Below are 24024 nucleotides of genomic sequence, written 5' to 3'. Positions count from 1 at the left end.
GAGCATATGGATCCACCCGATGAGGAGGCTCAGCACGGTTGGATACCGGCTGACGAGGATGTTCCACCGCTTCCACCACATCACACTGATGCACATCATACTGATTTCTCATTTCAGATCCCACCGTTTGTACATCCAGCGGGGTCTGGAGAGGGCTCTTCAGCCCACCCCTTTGGGCACATACCGATGCCTATGCCTTTCGTACCTCAGATGAAACCTGTTCCATCTTCTGTTCATGTAGCACCATTCGATCCCACCAGCACGCCACTGCTTTGGACATCTTCCTCTCCGATGCCACCCACTGATCCATATCATCCATTCCATATGGGACATACCATAGAGGACGTCTTGATGTCCTTTGTCCATCAGCATGATTCCCATACACAGCGACTCCAGGAGCTCGAGAGAGCTCAGTTATCACTAGGTCCATACCATGGTCAGACACCCTCATCTTTTCAGCCTTTTCGATCATTACCTCCTGACTATGCTGCCCGACTTTTGACCTTGGAGCAGCAGATTGCATCTGTTATTCGCACTCAGCAGGCGATGGAGGAGGACTGGCTTCATTTACGCCGCTTGCTCTACACTCACTTTCCCCCTCCTCCACCCCCATCTGCATAGAGCTCATCGGTGCCATAGTGGTAGACGATGGTGAGACGACAGCGATTGTGACTGCACAGCCTTTTGGAGACCATCTGATGATTCTGACTTTTGTTGATACTTATTTGATGTACTTGATGTATGTGATACTGATATGACATAGTTTTGTACAGGGGTGATGTAGCCCCTATTTGATTGATGGTTGTATGACACACTTACTACACTTTATGGTCTCGATATATGTAGCAATTGCGGTATTCTCACCATATCTGATTCACTTGATTGCTTATTTATGTTGGGACATGGGATGTTGTATGTATAATATTTGCAACATGGGATGTTGGGACATGGGATGTTGGGACATGGGATGTTGTGTGTGAAATATTGATAACATGAGATGTTATATGCTATTACTATTACTATATACGTATGTTTATTATGGCCTAATCGACGTACACATCTTTAGAAGATGGCGCCAAGACGACAACCTCAGCCAATGCCTACTACTCAGGAAGAACTACAGCAAGTTATTGCTGCCGCCATTGCTCAATATGCTGCCTCGCAAGGAGGACCAAGCGGAAGTAGCTCGAACATTAACGGCAACCAAAATCCTCCTCATGGTAACCCTAAGTCATTAAGACATACCATGGCCTAAATGGATTCCTTTAGCAGATGCTAATGCCGTTCCTATGATGTAATGTATGTGCAGGGTGCACCTACAAACAATTCTTGGACTGTAAGCCCATAAACTTCGACGGCACAGGTGGTGCTGTTGCTTTCGTCCGCTGGGCAGAGAAGACCGAGTCCGTACTTCGCATGAGCAAGTGCGCATTGGATCAGCAAGTCACTTACATCTCAGGGCTATTTGTGGATGGAGCCCTATCCTGGTGGAATCTACAGGTTCAGACCCTAGGAGAAGCCGCAGCTTACGCACTAACGTGGACTGAGTTGAAAGAACTTATGCGCAAGAAGTACCGTTCTCGTGCTGAAATCCAGAGGTTGGAGACCGAATTCTGGCACCTAAAGATGGAAGGTTCGAAGATAGCTGAATATGTTCAGAGGTTCCACGATTTGTCGCATGTGGTACCCTACATGGTTACACCGGAGTTCAAAAGGATTGAACGCTTCATCTGGGGATTGGCTCCTCAGATAATCAGCATGGTGACTTCTTCCAAACCTGCAACCATCACTGAAGCCATTGATCTGAGTGTGGCTCTCACCGAAGAGGCGATTCGGTTGAACAAGTTTGATGAGGTTGAACCCAAGAAGAAGGAGACTCATGTGGAGTCATCTGGTGGTAATAAGCGAAAGTTTTCGAGTTTCAAGCAAAGCACCGGGATGGTGGTTAAGAAGGGAGAATCGAATGCGCCAGCTCAAGATACGGCTGGTGGTAGAAAGAAAGGGAAGGGATACATGGGTGCACACCCCAAGTGCAACTCATGCCAAAAACATCACTCTGGTCGTTGCAGCCTGAGAGTTTGTGAATCATGTGGGAAGACTGGTCATACGAAGGATTTCTGTTGGGCTAATGCTGGCCGGGGAGGCCAAGGAGGAAATGGGAATAGGAACAACCGTGGTGGTGCTGGGAACCGCCCACAAGGAAACCAGGGAGGTGATGGGAACCGTGTTAATAATGCTAACCAAGCGGGCGCCATGAATCGGAATCAGGGAAACCATCAAGCTGGAAATAATGGTGGGAACGGGCAGAGGCCCGGATGTTTCAATTGTGGAGATCAAGGGCATTTCAAGAGGAATTGCCCAGAATTAAACCAGGCACGCGGAAGAGTGTTTAACATGGAAGCCAGGGAAGCGCGCCAGGATCCCAACGTAGTCACTGGTACGTTCCCTGTAAACCAACGCTATGCATCCGTTTTGTTTGATACTGGTGCCGATTATAGCTTCGTGTCGCTAGAATTTAGAAACATGCTTGGTTTAGCCGCTAGTAAGTTAGATATTCCATACTCGATCGAATTAGCGAATGGAAAGTTAGTAGAAGCTAACGAGGTGATTCGAGGTTGCGTAATCGAATTGGGAGAGCGTGAGTTTGCTCTCGATCTACTACCGGTCCAGTTGGGAAGCTTCGACGTGGTAGTAGGGATGGATTGGTTATCGAGTAACAAGGCAGAGATAGTTTGTCACGAGAAGATTGTTCGTATCCCGACCGATGATGGTGAGACCATTGTTGTTCATGGGGAGAAGCGTGAGACGCCGTTAAGGATAATTAGCTGCCTGAAATCAAGGAAGTGTTTAAAGAAAGGATGTGTTGCTTTTCTAGCACACATTGTGGATAAGAAGGCTGCTGAGCCGAAGATCGAAGACATCCCTGTCGTGAGGGAATACCCAGAAGTCTTTCCAGAAGACTTGCCTGGCTTGCCACCTCAAAGGCAAGTGGAGTTTCACATCGACTTAGTTCCAGGCGCTGCGCCTGTGGCTAAGGCACCTTATAGACTCGCTCCGTCTGAGATGCAAGAACTGTCGACACAACTTCAAGAGTTGTTAGACAAGGGTTTTATCCGACCAAGCTTCTCGCCTTGGGGAGCTCCAGTTTTGTTTGTGAAGAAGAAGGACAGTAGTTTCCGTATGTGTATCGACTACAGAGAGTTGAACAAGCTGACAATCAAGAATAGGTATCCCCTGCCAAGAATCGATGATCTGTTCGACCAGCTTCAAGGTTCAAGCTTCTATTCAAAGATCGATCTTCGATCTGGATACCATCAGCTACGGATACAGGAGGAGAGTATCCCGAAGACAGCCTTCAGAACTCGATATGGACACTACGAGTTTCTCGTTATGTCGTTTGGTCTGACAAACGCACCTGCTGTGTTCATGGATTTGATGAACCGAGTTTGTAAGCCATACCTGGATAAGTTCGTGATTGTATTCATCGATGACATCCTGATTTATTCAAAGACGAAGGCTGAGCACGAGCAGCATCTTAGAGCCATTTTGGAGCTGCTAAAGAAGGAACAGTTGTACGCCAAATTCTCTAAGTGTGAGTTTTGGCTAAGAGAAGTGCAATCCCTTGGGCACGTGGTGAATGGAGATGGAATCCACGTGGATCCAACCAAGATCGAGATGATCAAAGATTGGGAAACGCCAAAGACGCCAACTGAGATTCGGCAATTCTTGGGTTTGGCTGGCTATTATCGAAGGTTCATCGAGAACTTTTCAAAGATCGCTCAACCGTTGACACTCCTCACGCAGAAAGATAAGAAGTTTGATTGGGGAATCAAACAGGATGAAGCGTTTCAGACATTGAAAGATAAGCTTTGTAACGCGCCAATCTTAGCTCTACCAGAAGGCACTGATGATTTCGTGGTATACTGCGACGTATCGCGTCAAGGATTGGGTTGTGTGTTGATGCAACGTCAAAAGGTTATAGCCTACGCATCACGCCAACTGAAAGTGCACGAAAAGAACTATACCACTCATGATTTGGAGCTAGGCGCAGTGGTTTTTGCCTTGGAAATCTGGAGACACTACCTTTACGGTACAAAGTGTACGATCTTCACAGATCACAAGAGCCTCCAGCATATATTCAACCAGAAGGAGTTGAACATGAGGCAAAGGCGATGGGTCGAGTTGTTGAACGATTACGACTGCAAGATCAAGTATCATCCAGGGAAGGCGAATGTGGTCGCTGATGCCCTAAGTCGTAAAGAGAGAATCAAGCCCATAAGGGTTAGGGCTATGGAAATGATAATTCAAACCGACCTTTCCTCACGCGTTCGTGCAGCACAGAAGGAAGCTCTCAAGGAGGGAAACCTTGAGGAAGAATATCTCCGTGGGATGGAGAAGATTTTGGTGCCAAACAGGGAAGGAACGTTATGTTTTGAGAAAAGAATTTGGGTTCCTCTGTTTGGTGGTTTAAGAGAGGTTATCTTTGATGAAGCTCACAAGTCGCGGTACTCTATCCACCCTGGAGCGGATAAGATGTACCAGGTTCTTAAAGATTATTACTGGTGGCCTAGGATGAAAGGCGATGTTGCTATTTACGTGAGCAAATGTTTAACTTGCGCCAAAGTTAAGGCGGAATACCAGAAGCCTTCGGGACTTCTGCAACAACCAAAAATTCCCCAGTGGAAGTGGGAAGAAATCTCCATGGATTTTATTACGAAGTTGCCAAGAACGCCAAAAGGCCATGACACTATCTGGGTGATAGTGGATCGCTTAACGAAGTCAGCACACTTCTTACCTATCCGCGAGAAGGATCATACAAGCAAACTGGCCGAAATTTACATGAGAGAGATTGTTACACGCCATGGAGTACCTCTCTCGATTATTTCTGATAGAGACAGGAGGTTCGTATCGAGGATATGGCAATCCTTCCAGGAAGCTTTTGGCTCAAAGCTGAATATGAGCACAGCTTTTCACCCGCAGACCGACGGTCAAAGCGAGCGGACGATTCAGACGTTGGAGGACATGCTGAGAGCATGTGTGATGGATTTAGGCGGTAGCTGGGATAAGCATTTACCCCTGGTTGAATTTTCATACAACAACAGCTACCACACCAGTATTGGTGCCGCGCCATTCGAAGCGTTATATGGGCGCAAGTGCAGGTCGCCGCTCTGTTGGTCTGACGCAGGTAATAGACAATTGGTAGGTCCCGATGTAGTTCAGGAAACTACAGATAAGATCGCGCAAATCCGAGATCGCATTAGTGCGGCTCGTGACCGTCAGAAGACCTACGCAGATCTGAAAAGGAAACCTCAGGAGTTTGAGGTTGGGGATATGGTTTTGTTGAAGGTATCACCCTGGAAGGGTGTGGCACGCTTTGGGAAGCGTGGGAAGTTGAATCCGCGCTACATTGGTCCTTTCAAGGTTTTGGAAAGAATTGGGACCGTAGCATACAAGCTGGATCTACCTGCCGAACTGAATAATGTTCACGATACATTTCATGTATCTAATCTGAAGAGAAGTCCAACTCAAGTTAACGTTGCTATTCCTACCGACGGAATTCATATTGACGACACGCTCCACTTCGTTGAAGAACCTGTCGAGGTCACGGATTGGAAAGTTAACAAGACCCGCCGGAGCAGTGTCAAGCTCGTCAAGGTTCGCTGGAATGCTAGACATGGTCCTGAGTTCACCTGGGAGCGTGAAGACCGAATGAAAGAGAAATACCCCCACTTATTTCCTGAGAACCCTGCTTCTACAAGCAGAATTTAAAAATTTCGGGACGAAATTTATTTAAACGGGGGGAGAATGTGACAACCCTCACAAAACCAGATATCCGTACGACTTAATTAAATATTAATTGTTGCCTAATTACTGTGCTTAACTGAGATTTCTGATAAACTGCTACTTGATTACTGATACTTGTTCATATCTGCATCATACTTTGATTTTTCCGTCACTACATTACTTATTTACTGAACTTTAGTGACAAACATGATGCACAAAAGCACAGTAGCATTTGAACGGATAACCTATGGAACATGCTGATATAGCCAGCATCAGGCAAACACTGCCTCTAAAGGCCTGAATGAGCCAGAAATATTCTACTACACCCATAGAGTGTGTAGGGATACAAGGGTTGTATAATTGCGTCTCTAGGAATAAGATACAGAGATTGGATGTGCCTAAAACATACTTTAAGCACGAAACACAGCACTTTTATTTACACACTAGCTTCTAGCTAATTAATAAAGTGCCAAAATATGAGGAATTATTCCTGACACTTTGCAGAATAAATTGTGTCGCTAAAAATATTAATTACGACGCTTAAAGGATTACTTAAGCATTTTAACGGATTACTATCCAACCGAACAACCGGACTATACCCAGAACATAAAAATATTGCCAGAAATATTATTGGTATTTTTCTGAGCCAGTTAGGGTCCCTGATTACCCTAACACCCGCATTATAACGCGTTAAACAACTAACGGGGTTAACCACTAAAAGTAACCTACTTTATGTAACTGAATTCTAACAAGGAAGGACAAGAGGGTACACCTTTTTATTATTTTATTTGGTTTCGTGGATATCTAGAGGACTTGTGAACCGATGGACGATAACGCTTGATTTTTCTATAAATACCCTCCACATACACACACAAGACTTCACACTTTCCACCACCAACTTCTCTCTCTCTCTTGCCCTCCTCTCCTCTCGGCCGTGACCACCCACATCCATCCATCATATTTTCGGTTCTTGTCTTGCCATTCCAAGTGTACACAAGTGTTGGGGATCACGTATAGGGAAGCTTGAAGCAAGCGGAAGTTGGAGGACCACGTTCATTTGCTTTTATCCACGCCATTTCCGACTAGATTCTTCCCTAGCCCCGAGCTAGAGGTATAACATTTAAAACTTGTTCTTGATCGTATCTAAAGTGGTTAAAAGGATTTTTAACGGTTAAAAGTCGGTAACCCATCTTTTGAATCTAAAAAGTCTACAAAAACTCGAATATCGTTGGATAAAAGGTCATGTCGCGTGTAAAAGTCGTAGTACTTGAATATGTTGATTATTGAGACCCGATCTACGATGTGGTGGCTCTTATCATCGTTTAACCCGACTTTGTTAAGATCCCGAATCTTGACATACACTTGTTTCTTTTGTACAAGGGTTAAAAGGTGAAACTCCACCACACGGGAAACATGAACTTGTGTAAAAGTGTTTTGACATGAAAAATAGTATTTAAAACGAGCCGATCTACATATGTACAAGTGGTACATTCGTAGAACCAAGTGTCGAGAAAATCATGTTTTATATAAGTTGGATAACATGTTAATAAATATGATTTTTACAAACTACAAGTGTATAAACACTTGTGAAACGAAAGATCCGACAAAATAACAATTTTTATAAAAATTGTCGGGAAGTTGTAAAGAGTGATTTGTTCCAAAAACGGGGTTTTTGCAAGACTAAACTATTTTATACATAGATCCACTAAATATAACGAGATCTACACAATAGTTTTAGAAAAACTACAAGTTCATGTAATTATGCAATTTTACATACTAGTCTACAAGTTTGAAGTGTTGAAACTTGTTTAATGTGTTGGAAATTGATTGGTTGATTTGAAGAATTGTTGAAATGATTTTGTAAAAGAAAATGATACGCTTGAAGGCGTGGCCACCTCCAGTTACAGGGTGTGACATCCCGTACTCTCGACCGTGATCGTCGAGAAGAGTAATCTATTTTAGTATGATTATTATTATTAATATTATTATTATTATTATTATTATTATTATTTAGGAAATAACAATAACACGCGACAAGAAATTTACTTGCGCACCAATGTTATCTTTTAAAATAACCGGGCCGCACACCTCCCTCGTAAAGGGTCGAGATCCTTCCTCCTTCTTGTTGAATCATGCTCGGCCCAGACAAGTAATCTTACGTAATATACCGAGCAAACCAAAGGTGAGTTCATCTTTCTTGAGCATGCGTCCCGGTGGTTGGGACAGTCAGTGGGTATCCCGGGGTGGGATAGGTCGTTTGGGTAAAAACGGGAATGTTGGATAATATACTCTTCCTATCACCTTTAAAGTCCCTCCGTGTTGTTTGGTTACCGAGGAGGTAACATGGTATTAGTTAGTAGCGCTACTTAGGTTTGGCAACCTCACCCCGTTCCTGGGAGGACGGGTGTTGAACTAATGACCTAGTCATGACCAATGCTTTGATAGGAGCATTGGAGAAAGGGCAAAAAAAATCAGAAGCCGTCTTGTATTGGGGTATTATCAACATTGTTTTCAGCATTACTTTTGGAATTAACCTCAATGGATTAACTATATACTTGGCAAACAACGTTTTCGTAAAACTATGAACTCACCAGCGTTGTCTGATACACTTGTTGCATGCTCGCAGGTCGTTAGGTATCTTGGATTTGGGGAACTTGCTGTCTGGAGTAGCTGGAGTGGTCATGGGTCGACTGGGAGGATTTATGCGAATGATTTCATGAAACTATACTTTGGTTTTGAAACAGCTTAACTTCGTTTACTATTTGCTTCCGCTGAACTTATTGATTTTCGTTTAAAACTTGTTGAAGATGTTTTTATTAATAATGGGGATTTTAACTATAACTTGTATGGGTTCAATGTAATTGGTGGCTCGTTATTGGTATGTCACACGCCTAACAGGGACACTCCCTATGTGGTAATTTGGGGGTGTGACAGTTTGGTATCAGAGCCATTGGTTATAGTGAACTTGGTTTTAAAACGTTTTTATAAAACCAGACTATAACCGAACAGTACCGAAATCGACCATGACACTCAGCTCCAGACTGCAAGGTTCGTTTCTCATTTACGATTGCATAGTATATCTAGTGTACACTTATGTATGACATTGCACGTGAATGCACACTTGGCACAACAGCTTGAGCCCTTATATTACCAACCCCTATTATGTGAACTGTTAGTGTGACACTACCCTTCGACCATTGTGATTCTTGATCCTATAAAACCTTTCGCTTGCTATTTGAATGTGGGGAACCTTTTAGCGCAAGTTAAGAGGCACTGAGATAAGCATGCAAATCGCCTTATTATTATGGGTGCACACATAATAATAACGTGAGGTGCATGTAAGTCCCAGTGAGGCTTAACGAACGTGAGAAGGATTCTGCCCTATTATGTGTAAACTTGATAGTTAGTATATTTCAACGTGATATTTGACTTTTACCTCGTTTCGACCCTTAAGATAGTTCCCTTCTCTTATTAGAACCATGAGTGGTACGTCTCCCTTGAATGATCTTTTTGTTTCTATTTTATTCGACGTTGGTGCCGATTTGAGTTATGCGCCTCTGGGGTTAAATCGTTAGCTAGGACTGACTCCCACCTTTGTTGTAAATAAGCATGTAGTAGAATTAACTGATAGTAAATCGATAGAAGCTTCTCATGTTCTTTTTGGTTGTAAACTTGACCTCGTGGGTCAAGTGTTCGATATTGACCTACTTCCCAATACTCTTATAAGTTTTGACACGGTCGTTGACATGGACTTGGTTATCTATGTATCAAGCAGAAATCCCCTGCAAAAAGAAAATCGTGTGTTCCCTCTCCCCAGTGGGGAATCCTTATCCGTTTAAGATCATCGTAGTGGTGCCGTTGTTGGCATTGTCACAGTCGTGAAAGCCCAGAAGTGCCTACGGAAGGGCTACTCTGTTATACTGGCTCCTGTCACCGATTCGCCACTTTAAGAAAGGAAGATCGAGTATCTTCATGTTATTCGTGAAATTTTTGACATGTCTTCCAAAGAGTTACCTGGTTTACCTCCACATCGTTAGGTGGAATTTTAGAATTGACCTTATGCAAATCATGATTTCCTTCTGGGGTACAGCAATCCCTTGGATTCGCTGGATACTATCACAGCTTCATCATAGGATTTTCGAAGGGTTCGCAACTTCAACCTCCTTAGCACAGCCGGGAGCTGTGAATCCTTAGGAAAACAAAGTCGCGGAACGTCTTTTCAGCTTTTGAAACCCAACCCTACAACACGCGGAGCATCACTTCTATCCGAGAGTACCGATGATCCAGCGATATACCATGATGGCTTAATTCAGAGTCCCAGTTACACGCCGATGCAACACGAGAGAGTGATGAATTGCGTAATGGTGTTACGGAGAGGAACTGCACGACCTACAATCTCCGGTGGAAACCGTGGTCGTTGGATTTAAGTGGGAGGCATTACTTAGACGGTACCGAATGCACCAGTTAGACCGAAAACAAGGCCCTCCAGTGCACCCTTGTTTCAATAGAGCTAACCATGTGATGGCATCGCTAAATGGAACTTCCGAACGAACATGGGATTAGGAGAACTATACCCACGCATCCCCGTAGACGAACCTTATCACTTTCACTTGTCATCGCCGTTAGAAGTGAAGCAGTCACAGTTACACGCGTTTGTCGTTTTGCAACACTAATCTTTACCCACCAAACTCTGTATTGGACAAATGATACACTCGCGCGACCGCAACATAACAAACCTCCCTGTTGTGCCATGCCGCCATGCACCACTACTGGAAATTATTTCTAGACAACAAATTTGCTGGCCAAATCCTTCGGATGTTTAATGGACCCCTGTTTCGCTCGATTCTTTGTACGAACCTCATTAATTCCCTGTTTCTTTGATTGACAATTGATATAACAAAACGCTAACAACCATACCATGATTTCCACCGATCACAAGATTAGCCCCCCAGGCGTTGTAAAGTATCTATAGATCGAGTTCGTCGGAACTCACTTCAAGCCATTGTTTTATATCAATTTTCGGGACGAAAATTCTTTCAAGTAGGGGATAATGTAACACCCGACCTTCACACGGTGAACACAAACCCTATTAACTTCGTTAACTCTATGTATTCACCTAGGCATTTCGTTTGAGCAAATAGATATAACGTATGAGAAATTTCCTACTGAGTGAAATGAGTATAAACTACGTGAAATTTTCATGTTATGAGAATTACAGGAATTTACATGCAACATGACTTTACATGCTATGTGACCTTGTTTGATACGTGACTTCATGTGCTATGTGCTTTGCATGATTCGCTTATGATTCGCTTCGTGAACTTGTGTGAAACTACGTGTATTTACGTATAACAGTAAGGTTATTAACAAATCTATATCTTGACTTAAATTTCGGGGACGAAATTCCTGTAACATGGGGAGAATGTGACATCCCGTACTCTCGACCGTGATCGTCGAGAAGAGTAATCTATTTTAGTATGATTATTATTATTATTAATATTATTATTATTATTATTATTATTATTTAGGAAATAACAATAACACGCGACAAGAAATTTACTTGCGCACCAATGTTATCTTTTAAAATAACCGGGCCGCACACCTCCCTCGTAAAGGGTCGAGATCCTTCCTCCTTCTTGTTGAATCATGCTCGGCCCAGACAAGTAATCTTACGTAATATACCGAGCAAACCAAAGGTGAGTTCATCTTTCTTGAGCATGCGTCCCGGTGGTTGGGACAGTCAGTGGGTATCCCGGGGTGGGATAGGTCGTTTGGGTAAAAACGGGAATGTTGGATAATATACTCTTCCTATCACCTTTAAAGTCCCTCCGTGTTGTTTGGTTACCGAGGAGGTAACATGGTATTAGTTAGTAGCGCTACTTAGGTTTGGCAACCTCACCCCGTTCCTGGGAGGACGGGTGTTGAACTAATAACCTAGTCATGACCAATGCTTTGATAGGAGCATTGGAGAAAGGGCAAAAAAAATCAGAAGCCGTCTTGTATTGGGGTATTATCAACATTGTTTTCAGCATTACTTTTGGAATTAACCTCAATGGATTAACTATATACTTGGCAAACAACGTTTTCGTAAAACTATGAACTCACCAGCGTTGTCTGATACACTTGTTGCATGCTCGCAGGTCGTTAGGTATCTTGGATTTGGGGAACTTGCTGTCTGGAGTAGCTGGAGTGGTCATGGGTCGACTGGGAGGATTTATGCGAATGATTTCATGAAACTATACTTTGGTTTTGAAACAGCTTAACTTCGTTTACTATTTGCTTCCGCTGAACTTATTGATTTTCGTTTAAAACTTGTTGAAGATGTTTTTATTAATAATGGGGATTTTAACTATAACTTGTATGGGTTCAATGTAATTGGTGGCTCGTTATTGGTATGTCACACGCCTAACAGGGACACTCCCTATGTGGTAATTTGGGGGTGTGACACAGGGGAAACTCTGGCGAAATTTTTCTAAAATCTAACACTTAGAATTATTTACAAGTGTTAGACTACTTTTGACATATTTTCATATATATTTCGCCATGACTTTATTTACAAATATTCGGAGGTGGGGTTTTCACAAAAATAAACGTGATAAATATTTATTCGATAAATATATTTTTTTCACAACACTGTTTATGATTATTTTGTGAAAATGTATAAATATTATTTTTAGAGTAAAAATAATATTTACTAACTTTGTCGAACCCAAAATAGTACCAACGCTTATACGACAAACATATAAGTTACAACGGTAATTACTATTACCACTTAATCGCCAAAACGTAACTTACGCCTTATACGGAAATATTCACGAATGCGTATCTTGTCGACGTATTATTTTGGAAAGTATTATGTAAAGAGAAAATATATTATTTTTGAGAAAAATAATTATATTTTGGAATGAGAATTAAAATATATTAAGTGAGACTTAATATTATAAACGCGCATGTATTAAATCCCCCATCCTTGGGAAGGAGACTAAATTACCAAGTATATACACGGAGCGGTTGTCTAACCGTTTCCCGAAAAATTAAACTATAAAGCTAAGGCACGGCCATCCGTCTAATAGAATTAGCACATGTAGGTCGTTGCGCAGCAGTTGGATATTTGGATTACTTGGTATTGTGACGCACTCACTATGAGTTCATGTCCCCCTTTTCTCTTAACTATTTTCAGTTTTATAAACTGCGGGGGTGAAATACATGTTACAATGATTATGAATACTTGATACATGGTATGGTTAGCGTAAGGAGGTTTACTACTTATATCATGTGAGTGGGTAGGCACAACTTGAGGCCATTAATCCTCGTAGTAGGACCGAGGGACAGGAGCGGTAGATCTATCTGGGTGTAGCGAGCCCAGCCCCAGGTCCAGCATAACGGACCTCGGGGTGACTTAGTGCCCGACGCATAAATCCGCTAGGTTTGAGTCATCCCTACTTGCACTTCACACCTATCAATGGCCTTGCAAACCATTGGTGATCTCTTTTTCCTTATTTGCTACATACCAGGTTTTTGATAAAGATAAAGGTTTGTTTACTCACTTTCGCATGAACTCGCTCAACATTATTGTTGATTTTTCAACTTACATGTATTTCAGGAAACTAACGATCTGGCGCGGTATGGCTTGTTTTCCGCTGCATTAGGCCCGAGGTCATCCAGGGTTCGAGGCTTGTGACTCTTTCCTGGACAAGTCACAGTCCCTGAACCATGTTTACTTTAAGTTTGCATTTGTAATGTTTAGACAAGTTATGGTTGTTGGGTGTTAACCCGTTAAGACAATGTTTTACTATTTTATTTTTAATGGATGATCTTGCATATTTTAATTCATATAGCTTGTTATGATTAAGCTATGGTATTAAGAAGTCACACCAAATTAACCACGCTTCCGCAAAGCCAGGGTGTGACAATCGAAATCTTTGAATTTTCTTCAATCAGCTTCGAGAAATCAGCTAACAGATTCTCTGAAATCACACAACCCAAAATCAGTACTATTTTTTAACAATTTACCAAGAACAGTTTTGAATATGGGATCCTTTTTTTCGCTGCAAAACAGACACAAAGCATATTAGTAACAAATAATGTTCTTGAATCTGATTGATATCGAAACCGAACCAAGAATGGTTTCTTGGCTCTGATACCAATTGTAAAACCCGTTCAGGATCTATCAATGATATCAACCGATTACTTGTGAAGGTGCGGAAAACAATCACAAGGTGATTCAAGAACAAATAACAATCAATAACTAATTATGTAAAGAAAACACAAACCAGAGCTCTTGCATTCAAAGATTATCAATGACTGATACAAGACTCTTCCCTTGACTCGCAACCTTCAATCAACCAACAACCTCAACCAAGAGGTTGAGGTTGGTTTAAATACAAAATCACTAGGCTAACCCTAAGCCCATTGCGACTCAAAGCCTACTAACCCAACCCCTTACATTTTCGGCCCAAACACATAATCAAAACAAATACATAAACAACCCTTAGACTATGTAAACTCACATGCATAAACCTTCAGGTTCCAACAGGGATGATAATTGCATGATCATATGTTATGTAATAAATGGATACTATGAAACTGTTAGCATGCATGAATCGAATATGGAGGGCTTGACATAAAGATGGTGATTTGTTAATGTTCAACTCGATTAATGATTTGTAATGATAAACTCTGTTAATGTTAGCCGATTCATAGGATGCTTAGGTTATGGTTTATGATACCATGATTGTGTGTAATCATTAATGATCATTGAAGGTTAGGGTTGTATGATGTTAAGGGCTGTTGGTAAGTCACAAAAACTGTGAAAGCATGATTCTATGTTGGACGATATTTCAGCAATATGTATGGTAATTGACATGTATTATAATGTGATTTCTAGGTGAGTAATTATTATTGATTAATAATATAATTGCATGATGGAAAGTATATTAAGTTGTTTGGTCTGATTGTGATTGTGATTGAGTAGGAAGATGAAACTGTTAAGTTGTGTGGTGAGATCCAATAAGGCCAGTCCCACTCCGATCACACACATACTTCGGTTTGTTTTAGTTAGTGGGCCACGCATTAAACAAAAACATAACAGGCCGATTACACAATGATGTTTGAGCCGAGAAGTGTTATTGGGCAACATGTTAGTAAACTGGACCATACCTTATAATGAAACAAACACTTTATAGATTGAGTTTAGGATTGGGCTAATACAAATGTGAACTGCTTGGGACAGGACTGGATTGGGCTGTATATTGGGGGGCGGTGATAAAGCGGCTGTTGGGTTGGGCTCGGGTACAAGCAGTCCAGAATGATCTAAGTTAGTTGGGCGAGGATTTGTGAATTAAATTAGTTGCACAAATTTTGTGGATTGTATTAACTGGGTCGGATTAATGGACTGGTTATGTGTGATTGGATTTTAAATACTTATGTGATATGATGAATTATTACAATGTTAGATTGTATGATGACTTATTACAATGTGAATAATGATATGAGAATGGTACTTGCATGATATGTGTTAAGACTTACGTTAAGTGTTTAAGAAAACTGACTGTCGATAGTAACTATGTTAGGATTTGGTTTGAGCAACTTGAACACATAACTAGTCATACCGAGCAAAACCAAGGTGAGTTCACTGCTCTTTTCCAAGCATGCATCCAGGGGAGGGATATCGGGTAACGTTCCGGGGAGGAATGTCAGGTTAATGGGATGCTTGTTATTACACTCATTGTCTATCACATAAGACCCCTTACATCTACCGATAGTTGTCGGGGAGGCAACGAGGTTATTAGTTGATAGCGCTATTAGGTTTGGCACCCTCACACCCTACCAGGGAGAATGGGCGTGAACTAATTTCCTTAAAGCATGACCAATGTTTTGATAGAGACATTGGGGTTGGGCAAATACATCTTATAGCCATCTGCGGTAATCGAGTTAATAACAACATCAAATCAAATTATTGAACTATTGAACTGTTGAACTGTTTTATACACATACCTGGTAACTAAACGCATTAACAAAACTTTGAACTCACCAGCGCTGTCTGATACACTTGTTGCATGCTCGCAGGTCGTTAGATATCTTGGATTTGGGAACTTGCTGTCTGGAGTAGCTGGAGTGGTCATGGGTCGACTGGAAGGATTTATGTGATTGATTTCTTGATACTATACATTGGTTTTGAAACAGTTTAACTTTGGTTTACGATTTGCTTCCGCTGGACATGTTGGTTTTCTTTTAAACTTGTTGATGGTATTTTTCATTAATAATTGAGGATTTTATTTATAACTTGAATGGGTTCAATGTAATTAGTGGCTCGTTGTTGGTACGTCACACGCCTAACAGGGATATTCCCTAAGTGGTATTTTGGGGGTGTGACACCTTTGAAGCCGATCCTTTTAAATTTCCAGTTCCTGAGGTATTATCTGTTTGTAACATCAGTGGTTCAGCATCTACCGTGGATTCAACATCAGGTGTTTGGTTCTCATCTCTGATTATTTGTTTCTTTGTTCTTTGATTTTTTGTTAGATGTACAGATTCTACAGATTGTAGTTAAGAGCCGCACATAAATGTGACCAGTTATCGCTTCGGTAAGTATCGGTAAATTGTCTTTGATTTGTTATTGTTTATTCAGATGCTTGCATTGGTGTACCATATGATTACCAGTAGATTGATTTTTATATGTTTGTAGTTTTTATGTTTCAGAATCTGTTTTGTTGTTTTATTCACCCATGTTTCATTCATAGATCTCTATAATCCATATTTATGGTTTCAAATCTGTTTCCTGAGTTATTTACAGTTGTAGCACACCAAATATTTATTATTTGTATTTAGTTGGTATATTGGGATTAAATACTGAACTGGTGGAATTATAGCAAGTGCAGGTTATGGTTCAAGCTGTCTCTATCTCTTTGGAGCTGGTTAGATGTCTTTGGGAGGTCTGAAAAACAGAATTGATAAATTTAGGGAAAATGGGGTTGAAAGATAATAACCCAATAGTTTAAGATCTCATTCTACAGCTTTGATAAATTCAGGGTTATTTTCAAATAATGCTTCCTAGATGTTTGAAAACCGACAAATGTTCGAAGAAGCAGCTCTGAGGACATTTGTCTGTCTTTGTCGTTCTTCAAACATCTAGGAACCATTATTTGAGAATACCCCTAAATTTATTGGAGCTGTAGAATGAGATCCTCCACTGTTGGGTTATCATCTTTCAAATCCATTTTCCCTAAATTTATCAATTTTGTTTTTCAACAGGGATGTAATGCAATGACTCCTCTCAATTGAATAGACAAACACTTGCTTCCTCTCTAATGGTTATGGAGTGGTTATAACAGCTGATCATGCTAAGGACTGTTATAATTAACCACTCCTTCTTATAAAGACTGATTGACTTAAAGATTGATGAGGCCTATCCACTGTTGAAGACAAAGTCCTATTAAAGACAAGCACTTATGTACCTAAAGTCTGATCAACGAAAGGAAAACCACTGCTCAGAAGCAGCAGTGGTTCATCATCTACAGCGGATTCAAACTCAAAGACGAACCACTGCCCAACAACAACAGTGGTTCAGCATCAACAGCGGATATTCTACCTTTGTTTATGTTAACAATGTTTATATGTAATAGTATTTATCACATCAGTGTTTTATACTATGTTAGATTGTTAGATGTCATATCACTGAGATGTTTATATGTAACAGTATTTATCACATCTCCCCAGCATGCTAACTGATATGTACTATAAATTGATCAGTGGTTTGATCTTTATACTACTAAATAAAAATGAACTACACTTGGATGATTATTAACCTCCTCATTTTGATTGTTTGGGTATAGTATTTTTGAAATTGGTGTTTTTTGCAAACAGATGTTTATGGGAAAACATTTGTTTAACTTCAAACTTTTGTTTAAGGCCAAACATCTGTTTATGGCCAAACTTCTGTTTATGGGCAAACAACTGTTTGAGGTCAAACTTCTGATTAAGTCCAGACAACTGATATATAAAGCGAAATATCTGTTTAAGCCCCAACATCTGTTTAAAAGCCTGTTGCAACCACTGTGTTGGTTGAAACATTTGATTATTAAAAGTTATCCATTGTTTAAATACAACCTCTCTTTCTTCAATCTTCGTGTTGACCATCGACTGACCAAACATCAGTGTTTAAAAAACTGTTGGATGCCCACTGACTGGAAAACTAGAATTATAATAAAATTACCATTTTACCTAATCGTTACATTTCAATGAGATAAGAGTTCCTCCAACATTGTTTTCATGATAAAATTTAAAGTGAAATTAAAAAATAAAAAAAATTCTTGATTACTATTTGTTGCAAATCAAATTAGTAATTAATGTTAATTTCTTGAGCTTTGGACATTTAAAATATGCAAAATGTGAATTTCAAACTGACGGTTATTATCTCTTAATTAAAGTTAAAATAAAAATTAGAAAAGTTATCATGACAATTGCTTTCAAATTAGATCAGTAATTAGTGATAATATCAGTAATTTTGAAATTGAAAATATGCAAAATGGTAATTTAAAATTGACGTTCTCTCTCTCTTTTTTTTCCTACTTTGCATATCATTTCTAATTTCTAATATTTAATTACTTTAACTTTAATAAACCAAGATATAAGGATATACACTATTTACCTTTCAGTTCCCAATAAACATCATGACAATTGCTTTCAAATCAGATAAGTAATTATTGATAATATCAGTAATTTTGAAATTTAAAATTCAAACCATATATTCTAATCTTATAAATAAGATATAATTATCTGGTTTCACATTCTAATCTTTAAAATTGAGCGTATTTCTCTCTCTCAAATGCATCTTTCTCGTGATTCAGCTGCTAATCTCCGATTACACTTCTTTGTTCGAATGTTTGTTGATTATGTGTACATGTTATCGTTCCAGTATCATTGTTCCAACATCGTTGTTTCAATGAAGCTTTCTATCACACATCAACGTTTCAATATCGATGTTGCAATATAATTGTTGCAACATCGTGAAAAGTTGCATGTGCTACTGCTGTAAGATAAGATTTTATCTTACTAGAGCAATGGTCTTTCCTGCCTTTTTTGTATTAAAAGTAGCTTAAAGTTTGGTTTAAAGCAACTCTTTATGAATAAGGTTAAGGATTAAACAAATGATGATGATGATTGTTCTATGGTTGTTTCCAGTATCATTGTTCCAACATCATTTAAAGTATGTGTTTTTTGCTACTCCAATTTTGAAATTTTGAGTTTTTTTTATTTTGAAGTGAAATTCATACAATCTGTTGCGGGTTATTATAGGTTTGTATTAAAAGAAGCATAAAGTTAAATTAAAAACAAAGAAAGATTTTTAAATCTACATTTAAAATAATTTTTGCTGCTGACTAAATGATGATTATATATGACTCTGGGCAGATGATGATGATGTAGAAGCCGTAGTAGTTCCTACTAAACGCAAGAAAGCATTTGCTATTGTTGTAAGATAAGATTTTATCTTACTAGAGTAATGGTCATTCCTGCCTTTTTTGTATTAAAAGAAGCATAAAGTTTGGTTTAAAGCAGCTCTTTATAAACAAAGTTAAGGATTAAGTATATGACGACAGGGCTACTCTTCAACAGCCGAAGAAGTGTTTTCATGTACTGCATCTTGGTATGTTCAATAGAGATCAGGTTTCTATAAATCTTGATGTTGATGCATTGAGTACTTCTGTGGAGTTCATGGCGATTGTCGAAGATATACATTGATGGAGTTTAAAGCTAAAAGCACTAAATTTTAAGCTAAAAGCACTAAATTTTTGTTGTTAGGTTCGTAAATTTCTTGGTGTTGTTCTTAGATTCTAAATTTTTGCTGTTAGGTTCGTAAATTTCTTAGTTTCGTTTTCTTGAATTCTATGTAATTTTGTAAAGAAGTACAATAACAAACAGGGCTTTGAACATCTGTTTGCGTTTTGGTCATTAGTTAATGGAAACCCATGTTAGGTTGAACAGTGTTTTTAAGAGGAAAACAGTGTGAGAAGACAGTAGATCTTATTAAGTTAAACATCTGTTCATGGTTAAACAGATGTTTGGCCTTTAACAGATGTTTGGCCTTTTATATCAGAGGTTTGGACTTAAACAGATGTTTGACCTTAAACAGATGTTTGGCCATAAACAAATGTTTGACCTTAAACATATGTTTTACCTTAAACATATGTTTCGCCTTCTATATCAGATTTTTGGACTTAAACAGATGTTTGACTTTAAACAGATGTTTGGCCATAAACAGATGTTTGGCCTTAAACCAAACATCTGTTTAAGGTCAACATCTATTTGACTATTGGTCAACATTTGATTGACTTTTGGTCAACATCTGTTTGAATTTTGGAGAACATCTTATTTTTTAAAGAAGTACAAAAACAAACATTTTTACAAAATCCTAAATCACCCTATCATTCAAGTGCTATGAAGTAAAAGTGGAAATGATATTATTTATGTGGTCCTGTTGTGCTTTTGTTTGACCTCTAATATGGGTTCATGATCTAATCCGGTTATTTGAAGACATTGTTGTTTCATCTTTATACTAATAAATAAAAATCAAGTACACTTGGATTATTATTAAGCTCCTCATTTTGATTGTTTGGGTATAGTATTCTTGAAATTGGTGTTTTTTGCAAACCAATGTTTATGGCCAAACTTTTGTTTAAGCTCAAACATTTGTTTAAGTCCAAACATCTGTTTTTGGCCAAACTTCTGTTTATGGGCAAATATCTGTTTAAGCTCAGACCTTTGTTTATGTTAACAGTGTTTATATGTAACAGTGTTTTTCACATCAGTGTATTATAGTCTGTTAGGTTGTTAGATATCATCACCTCAGTGTTTTATATGTAACAATTTTTATGACATCAGTGTTTATATGTAACAGTGTTTATGACAACAGTGTTTATCACATCACTTTAGTGGTTTGATCTGGACTATAAATTGAACAGTTGTTTTATTTTTATACTAATAAATAAAAATCAAGTATACTTGGATGATTATTAAGCTCCTCATTTTGATTGTTGAAATTGGTCTTTTTTTGCAAACAGATGTTTATGGGCAAACATTTGTTTAAGCTCGAAAATTTGTTTAAGGCCAAACATTTGTTTATGGCCAAACTTGTGTCTAATAATCATCCATCTTTATAAGATCAAACTTCTGTTTAAGTCCAGACAACTGATATATAAGGCGAAACATCTGTTTAAGGCCCAACATGTGTTTAAAAGCCTATTACAACCACTGTGTTGGTTGAAACATTTGATTGTTAAAAGTTATTCACTGTTGAAATACAACCTCTGTTTTTTCAATCTTCATGTTGACCACTGACTGACCAAACATCAGTGTTTAAAAAACTGTTGGGTATCCACTGATAGGAAAAATAGCCACTGCTAACTTTTTTTTGTTGACATCCATGGATATTGATCATCAGCAGTTTTCCTAAAAATCAGCCACTGTCACATTTTTATTATTGATGGTGTTAATTGGTGATGGATTGAAATTATCAAATAAAAACTAGAATTACAATGAAATTACCATTTTACCTAATCGTTACATTCCAATGAGATAAGAGTTCCTCTGACATTATTTTCGTGATAAAATTTAAAGTTAAATTAAAAAATAAAAAAAATCTTGATGACTATTTGTTGCAAATCAAATCAGTAATTAATGCTAATTTCTTGAGCTTTGGACATTTAAAATATGCAAAATGTGAATTTCAAACTGACGTTTCAATGAAAATTCGCATCCCACATCAACCTTTCAATATTGATGCTGTAGTATCATTGTTGCAACATCATGAAAAGTTGCATGTGCTACCTTCTTTAATGGCAGAGATGCAACTTCAACGGATGATATGTATCTTCTATCTTGAAAAGTTGCATGTGCTATCTTCTTTGATGGTAGGGTTGCATTGTTTGATTTTCGTTAAATCGAAAGTCAGGTTTTCTTGCGCTAGGAAGATTTTCTTCTATAGAAAGTATAGATTCGTGCAATATCGTGAAAACTCAGATGTGCAACAATAGTTGAGAAGAGACCTTTTCATTTTAGATGTTTGTTTCTTATTTGTGTTGTCAGTAATTTAGAGTGCAGTGATAGAGACGTGCAGTTCATGGCAATGCTGAAGGAAATACATCGAGAGGTTCAGCAATTGATGGAGTTGAAACTAAAGTTTCTTAATTCTTGCTGTTATTCTTAGATTTGAACTTTAATATTGTTCAGTATGTGATGTAATTATTGGACTTTTAGTTTTAAAATGAAATTACAATTTTTCCTAATCGTTGTGTTTTATTTTTATTTATTATTTAGTGTTTGAGTAAGATTTAGATTATGTTGATGTTGAATTATGTCTGAACATCTGTTTGGTAAGTCAACAGAGGTTTAATAGTGTTAAGGATTGGTTTGATGGTTAACCTCTGTTTCTTCATTCTTCATGTTGACCACTCACTGTCCAAACATCTATGATTCAATTACTGTTGGCTATCCACTGATAGTTAAAAAATAGTCACGACTCACATTTTTATTGTTGACATCCACTGATATTGACAATCATTGGTTTTCCTAAAAAAACATCCACTGCTCACATGTTTATTGTTGATGTGGTTAATTAATTATAGAATGAAATTATCAAATAAAACTAGAATTAAAATGAAATTACAATTTTTCCTAATCGTTACATTCCAATGAGATAATGCTTCGTAGATGTTTGAATACCGACAAATGTTCAAAGAAGTAGCATTATGTACATTTGTCTGTCTTTGTCGTTCTTCAAACATCTAGGAACCATTATTTGAGAATACCCTTGAATTTATCTGAGCTGTAGAATGAGATCCTCTACTGTTGGGTTATCATCTTTCAAATCCATTTTCCCTAAATTTATCAATTCTGTTTTTCAACAAGGATGTAATGCAATGAGTCCTCTTAAATGAATAGACGGACACTTGCTTCCATTCAAAGGGTTATGGTGTGGTTATAACAGCTGATCATGCTAAGGACTGTTATAATTAACCACTGCTCCTTATAAAGACTGATGGAGTTAAAGACTGATGAGGCCTATCCACTGTTGAAGACAAAGCCCTGTTAAAGACAAGCACTTATGTACCTAAAGCCTGATCAACAAAAGGAAAACCACTGCTCAGTAGCAGCAGTGCTTCAGCATCTACAGCGGATTCAACTTTAGTATTTATGTATCAGGGTTTCTTATATAACAGTGTTTATTGTAGCAGTGGTTCGCTATAGTTTATTTCTCGAGCCAAACCATATACAAACTCAAAGACGAACCACTGCCCAACAACAAAAGTGGTTCAGCATAAACAGTAGATATTCTACCTTTGTTTATGTTAACAGTATTTATATGTAACAGTATTTATCACATCAGTATTTTATACTCTGTTAGATTGTTAAATTTCATATCAATGAGATGTTTATATGTAACAGTATTTATCACATCACCCCAGCATGCTAACTGATTATTAAGCTCCTCATTTTCATTGTTTGGGTATAGTATTTTTGAAATTGGTCTTTTTTGCAGACAATTGTTTATGGGACAACTTCTTTTTAAGGTCAAACATTTGTTTAAGCGCAATCATCTGTTTAACGTCAAACATCCTCAAAGTAGTTAAAAATGATAGTTTTCATTAATCCTTAAAAGTCTGTTACAACCACTGTTTTGGTTCAAACATCTGATTGTTAAATGTTATCCACTGTTGAAAGACAACCTCTGTTTCTTCATTTTTCATGTTGACCACTGAGTGACCAAACATCTGTGTTTCAATCACTGTTGGCTATCCACTGCTAGTTAAAAAATATAATTACAATGAAATTACAATTTTACCTAATTGTTACAATTTTATCTACGAAATCCTAACAAATGTTAACTTTAGCGTGTAATAGTTTATAAATATTTCATTAAATTTCTATTTTTCTATGTAATACTTTATTTTAATAATCTCAAAATGCATCTTAAAAATAGTTAAAATGAAAAATTTTCATGGAATATAAGCATTAAAATGTTTTCAGGAAATCAAAAATCCATTGTAATAGTTTATTTTAATAATCTCAACATTGCACCATCAGGAATGATAGGCTATCCACTGATAGCTTAAAGTCTCCCACTGTTTTCATTGTAACCATTGCAACCACTGATATTATTCCATCAGTGGCTTCATAAAACAAGTGTCTTCCATTACTCATCAGGGGTTGGCTCGTGGACAGTACATAGCGGTCAGATCTTTT

This window comes from Helianthus annuus, chromosome 7 (assembly GCF_002127325.2).
Source record: "Helianthus annuus cultivar XRQ/B chromosome 7, HanXRQr2.0-SUNRISE, whole genome shotgun sequence".
In the NCBI taxonomy this organism is placed as follows: Eukaryota; Viridiplantae; Streptophyta; class Magnoliopsida; order Asterales; family Asteraceae; genus Helianthus; species Helianthus annuus.
The sequence above is the reverse complement of the archived record's forward strand: the minus strand, read 5'-3'. Positions refer to the sequence as shown.